Raw genomic sequence first — 6,757 nt, 5'->3', positions numbered from 1 at the left:
TACAAACACATGGGGCTCTGTTCCAACCTCCTGGAAGAAAACTGGCTGCCACCAGAGGATTCCGGCCAAATACATGGGCTTCCTTAAGGACGTCTTTTGAAGAGAAAAAAAGATTTAAATGGTTGAATAGCTACAGTCACAATGCAAAGTTATAATTTTCCTTGGCAGTAAGAATAGCTTTTTCCTACCATCCTCTTTGATAAAGACAGCCCTCCCCTTCAGTCCAGCCAGATGTGTGGATAGTTTCCAGTCACATGGCACAGGTGTTAAAGCTGGAAGAAAAGATCAGCTGTTTCTGCCATCAGCACCTCTTTCCACCCCTGGAAAGCCTCTGTCTGTGGAGGATTTGAGCTGCTGGCTGGAGATAAAAACAATCGGGTGGAGGTTGTTTTGGAAACAAGGGGAGGGTTGGGGATTTTTCCATCTGGAATCACAAGGTTCTTGGTGGCAGGGCCAGATGGAGCCACAATCTGTCTGTGGAGACAAAGCTCCTCTTGAAACTGGTTGTGCCAACAAGAATATGAGGTTTTGACCACATGATGACCAAAAGACAGGAAACTGAGATTGGTTATGAAATGCCAAGGGTCAGTCGCTCTGACTTTGGTGAATGAAACCTGAATGTAATTCAGCGAGGAACTTCCTTGAGCTGATGGAAACAGGGATCGAAACTTTGAATTCAGATTGAGACCTTAGAAAAATAGCTTGCAGTCAGCCGGTCTCCATCCTCTTCTCTGAAGTCTTCTTTCAGCTGGGAGCGAACATGCTTCCTTAATGCACCAGAGCCACGTGGGGACTTAAATTACTATGAAGGATTTTATAAAGCTGAGTGTCCCTGTCAACACTATTAATGAACATCCTCTAAACCACACTTAAGCCAAATTCCAAGGTATAATTAGGGATTCTGAACAATGATATAATGTAGATTGCCTGTTTGCTTGAAGTTCCCAACATCCAATTAGTGGAATGTTAGCAGATTTCACAGAGCACAGCAGATGAAAACCGTCTGTCATAGCCTGCTTCCTAAGTCCTTCCTTCCGGGAGAACTCTTTGTGTCACTTAATAATACCAAAAAGGAACACCTTCTTGGCTCTCAAAGCTAGTCTTCCAACCAGAGATCACATAACAAGCTGTGTGGCTTGGAGCAGGACACTTCTGCTCTCTTCTATAAAATGAAGCTGTTGGACATGGGTTGGTGGCTTTCAAACTTTCTAAAGCAGTGGAACCTTTTGTTTTCCCCCAAAGGAACACTTTATGGTGGAACTCAATTTGTAAATATCTTTGTGTCATTGAAAGGAAGTATATTAAATGTGTCACTAATCAGACTGCTAGAGGAAAGGGCTCAGCTCTGTGTCTTACAAGTAGACCATCAGTTCCCAGTATTGGATCACTGCCTGTGCGTTAGTCAGTTTTCTGTTGCTTATAAAAGAACACCTGAAACTGGGTAATTTATAAAGAAAAGAAATGTATTTTTTACAGTTTAGGGGCTGGGGAGTTCAAGGTTGAAAGAGCACATCAGGTGAGGGGCCTTCTTCTTGGTGGGAACTCTCTGTAGAGTCCTGTGGGGACGTAGACAATCACATGGTAACAGACTGGATTAATCCATTCATGAGGTCATAGCCTTTATAATACAATCACCTCACAAAGTTTCCACCTTCTGACACTGTCACATTGGGGATCAAGCTTCCACGTGAGCTTTGGAGGGATCATTCAGAGCATAGCAACCTACAAGTATTAAGTGCTTAATAAATGTTGTATAGGAAAATATTTGCGCTCCAATGGAAAACTGTGCACGTTTAGAGCACACCCTTCCAGGTTGTCTGATTGTGATGCTTGAGGGCTCTGGGCTTTTCATTTGCCTTTGAGCTATTTTACAAATCTGTAAATTGTAGATACCTGGTAACAATGCAAATAATTCTTGTTTATAGGCATACAAAAAAATTCTGCAGGTGGAGGTTCAATTGACTTCCCTCCCTATCCCCCACGGGAAAAACCTGTTTCCTTCTATGTATAAATTTATTTCAACAGTTCTTTACTCCATATAAATTTGTGCTTCTTTGACTTCTCGTTTGAACTGGTTGTAACATCTTACCAGCATTCCTTAATGAGGAACTAAATATAAAATCTTTAACATGTGTTCATTCTATGTCTGTATGAGTGTCATGATCTTAGCTGTTTTCAAAAATTACCTTAGCTTGGAAATTTATTAATAAAAATCGAATATTTGGGTTTTATTTTTTTTCAAGTTCTTCACTGGTCTCCAATAGCATTTACGGTCTTCAAACAATTGAGTTTAAAAATAAAATGTTATGGAAATGCCTTTAGAAAAGCAACACACACTCATTGGAAATAAGAGAAAAGAGGAAAAGTAACAAAGGCTGACAGTAGCTGGGCTCCCCTAGTCCTGAGAGGGCAGGTGGAGGGAGCAGTCACCCCAATTCAAGAGGGAGGGGCCTGGGGCGGCCTCCTGGTAGGAGCTGAGGGGTGAAATAGGGGGAAGCAACCTAGCAGGGAGCGACCAGGCATTAACACTGCCACCTTGCGCCCCTCCCTGCCACCACAGCCAAACCCAGCGGGACCAAGAGGGCAAGGGAGAGTAGGCACCATGAGTGTCGGCCTCCAGGGTACAGAGCCAGGGACATTACTTTCATTCAGACAGCAACAAAGGTAGCTGGGGATGAGAATCAAACCACCCACAGCTCACATCCATGTTAACAAGACTTTACCATCCCACTGTCATCAAAATGACTTTACTATTATTCCAGAAGATGTTTGCCCAGAAAGACAAAAGTTGTAAATAGCTTTACGGTTCATCCCGGGAACTTCCTGAAAGACACATCCTCTCTTCAATAGAAAGCATCAAAAGACGGTCTACACCCCAAAATTCTTTGAACTCCTCAGCTGGAAATCCTCCCTCTGATGCACCCACCAATTATTCCAGAAGATGTTTGCCCAGAAAGACAAAAGTTGTAAATAGCTTTACGGTTCATCCCAGGAACTTCCTGAAAGACACATCCTCTCTTCAATAGGAAGCATCAAAAGACGGTCTACACCCCAAAATTCTTTGAACTCCTCAGCTGGAAATCCTCCCTCTGATGCACCCACCAATCATGACCTTCACCAATCACGACCCTCACCAATCATGACCCTCACCAATTATGACCCTCACCAATCACGACCCTCACCAACTGGACAGAGCCCAAATCATGACCCTCACCAATCACGACCCTCACCAATCACGACCCTCACCAATCATGACCCTCACCAATCACGACCCTCACCAATCATGACCCTCACCAATCATGACCCTCACCAATCACGATCCTCACCAATCACGACCCTCACCAATCATCATGACCCTCACCAATCATGACCCTCACCAATCATGACCTTCACCAATCATGACCTTCACCAATCACAACCCTCACCAATCACAACCCTCACCAATCATGACCCTCACCAATCACGACCCTCACCAATCACGACCCTCCCCAATCATCATGACCCTCACCAATCATGACCCTCACCAATCACGACCCTCACCAATCATCATAACCCTCACCAATCATCATGACCCTCACCAATCACAACCCTCACCAATCATCATGACCCTCACCAATCACGACCCTCACCAATCACGACCCTCACCAATCATCATGACCCTCACCAATCACGACCCTCACCAATCATCACGACCCTCACCAATCATGACCCTCACCAATCATGACCCTCACCAATCATGACCCTCACCAATCATCATGACCCTCACCAATCCTAATCAAGCATGCTTCCTCTGCACTGAAAGACCCCCTCAAATCAGACTTCGAAGTCTCAATAAATATCCCAACTTTACCCTCCGGCTTGGGTTCTATGGAGCTGGTGTTCTCCCTTCCCACGGTGAGCAATGAACTCAGCCTTCCCCACAGGTTGCTTTGGGGATATTTAGGAGACAGCACTTGACAGAAGAGAAATCTATTTGGAGGCAGTTGTATGTGTGAGCCTGAATCATCCAGGGAGGTTTCCGCCCTGCTCAGTGGGGTGGTGGCATAAATATTCTTTTCTTTTCCTACGTAGATACAAAATCTAGAGTGTTGGGGCTGAAAGGAATCCCAGCGATGATCTCAATCCCTCCTTTGCGGATTAAGTCACTGGGACTCATGGAGGGAGGTCAGCCCGTGGGATTCAAGTCCCACTTTGAATTCACGTCCTGCAGCTCTGAGCCAGCTGTCCTGCAGTCATTCACCATCTTGCTCATTTGTTTATTTTTTTAATAATCCCTTGCTGGGCGCTGAGCACTGTGGCAGGTGACAAGTGCTCACAAGTGGGGTCAGATTGTTGAGACACTGGACCCCTTTTTGCCTTCCACCCCTTTGAAGCAGATCCCGGCTTTGTGTTTTTTTCCTGTAGAGAGCAGTGGAAGGGCGGAAAGCTGAGACTCATCTGTGAGAAGCTTCAGCTTCCAATCCCTGAAGTCCAAACACTTAGGAAGAACGAAGAAGACTGTAGGTAAAGACCCAAGTCTAGGAAAGGCTTTTCCTGGGCTGGTGTTGGAGAGGGGAGGATGACAGCAGAAAAGGGATGGGTCCCAAGAAGGGTGGCCTGTGCCCTGGTCTGGGGCAAAGCCCCACGGATGCCTGCAGCAGACCCCCGAGAGGGAACGACTCTGTGGACAGGACTCTGGGGGTGCTCAGAGATCTCTGTGATGAAGCAGCAGAGTGACCCCACACCTCCCCAGGACAAGACTGAGGAACAGCTCGGGAATGGCCTGGGGGACCAACAACCAGGACCGAATGCCCTGGCACCATTAGGGTGTTGTCACCATTAAAACCTTGAAACTTTCCAACAACCCCTGGGGAGCTGGTGCTGCCGACACTCACAGGATGGACATGCAGAGCTGGGCAATCACGACCCTCACCAATCATCATGACCCTCACCAATCATGACCCTCACCAATCATGACCCTCACCAATCATCATGACCTCTGGTCGTAGGAGAAGAAAAAACTGCTTCCTGCATCTGGGGTGTGAGGACCTCCTTAACAGGGAGTAATCCTGCGCAAAGTGATGCTGGGGGACAGATGCTGTTGTTGCTTTTTCAAACTATTTTTTGGTGGGGGGTGCAGCTCGCCAGTGCAGGGATTGAACCCTGGACCTTGGTGTTATGAGCACCAGGCTCTAACCAGCTGAGCTAACTGGCCAGCTCTGTTGTTCCTTTTAAAAGAAGCCATGATCTTCCCAGCAAACAGTGTTTTCTTTTTAAAATTGATTTACTTTAATTAATTTATTGAAACATAGTTGATTGTACATATCTGTGGGGTACAGAGTTAAATATCAATACCTGTGTGCAATATGCGATGCTCAAATCAGGATATTTAGCATATTCGACGTGACACAGTGTAATCCCTTTGGTGGTCCTTTACCAATTGCTCGCAACCCCCCCACACACACACAGTGTCATCTTTCACATGAGAGTTTTTCTCTCCTGTTTTCAGAAAGAAACAGGAGGATTAGAATGTCTTTCTTGCATCTGCTGTTTTCCCAGTGACTTTAGCTCAGAATAGTCCTTATGCCAAAGTGGTATATTTGGGGGTGGCCTATTCTGCCACCTTCACCAGGAATGGGGTGAGAGGGGGAGGGGGAGTGTGGCTGGGAGGGCAGGAAGCATGTGCGGCCTCACCGCCTGTCCCCTGCCCTGCAGCTGGCCCCCTCCCCAGCTGGCTGCTGGCCAGATCTCAGATTCCAGTCTTTTCCACAGCCCAAGAGGACCACACTTTCAAAGGGAGCATGTGCGGCCTCACCGCCTGTCCCCTGCCCTGCAGCTGGCCCCCTCCCCAGCTGGCTGCTAGCCAGATCTCAGATTCCAGTCTTTTCCACAGCCCAAGAGGACCACACTTTCAAAGGGGGGAAGGAAGAGTGGAGGGGGAGGGAAGGAAGGGATCAGAAAAGAGGACGGAGAGTCTAGGAGAGCAGAAGGGGAGGTGAGAGGAGAGGGAGGGAGGTGGGGAAGGAGGAGAGAAGGGAAATGAGTCACTAATTGTGCAGCTGTGGCTCCCTAGGCCTCGGGACCTTTTGGTCCTTAACTCTTGCCTGTCTTAGGGCCTGTCACGGGGGAGGGGGGGGACTCAGGGGGGCTGTGTGCTGTATCTCACGAATTCATGAAGTCCCTCAAATTTAAATTTGCAAAGACCTCCAAAAGAAATACTGAGAGGCACAGACCTGCATTTTAAGAAGACTATGCTCAACCTTCAGCTTTAAACTTGTCCCATCCTGGGTCACACCAGCTTCAGTAGAACGAGCCACTATTTTTCACACATCCAGCCAGTATTTTTCACACACCCAGCGATCATGGTGACAACTTTATTGCAATGTTTTCTTTGTATGTAATGGACTAATCTGTTGAAGGCAAACATTTAAAATAAATCACAAACTTTATAACACTGTTAGGGTTCTTTTGGTTTTCTAATTTATAGGGAGCCTTTAAAAACAGACATGGCCCACATGTCCCTCAATCACTGAGTATCCCTGATGCACGTCCCACAGCCCTGGGCCTCCTCTAGGGCCAGTTCCTCTGAAGGACGCCCACAGGGACAAGGAAAACCTCCTGAAATGCTTAGGAGTGAAGCCAAATTAAGTCACAGCTGTCATTCCTCAGTGGTTCCACGACTGCAAGAACTCGTTTTCTTTCCTGAGAGATGAAGTGGGGAGAGGAGGGAGATGCCCTAGATGCCAATCAGGGAATATTTTTAGTCCTAGCACTGTGC

The 6,757-nt window shown here is 46.9% G+C and overlaps 1 non-coding gene across 1 annotated transcript; it reads right to left on the bottom strand.

The window, feature by feature from the left end:
* Positions 1-5,121: 5,121 nt before the first annotated feature.
* TRNAM-CAU lies at positions 5,122-5,193 on the bottom strand. The gene has a single exon. It is a non-coding gene; the product is annotated as a tRNA-Met (tRNA).
* Between the last annotated feature and the right edge of the window lie 1,564 nt (positions 5,194-6,757).

The sequence above is a fragment of the Galeopterus variegatus genome, unplaced genomic scaffold (assembly GCF_000696425.1).
Source record: "Galeopterus variegatus unplaced genomic scaffold, G_variegatus-3.0.2 Scaffold10729, whole genome shotgun sequence".
NCBI classification, from domain to species: Eukaryota; Metazoa; Chordata; class Mammalia; order Dermoptera; family Cynocephalidae; genus Galeopterus; species Galeopterus variegatus.
The sequence above is the reverse complement of the archived record's forward strand: the minus strand, read 5'-3'. Positions and strand labels throughout refer to the sequence as shown.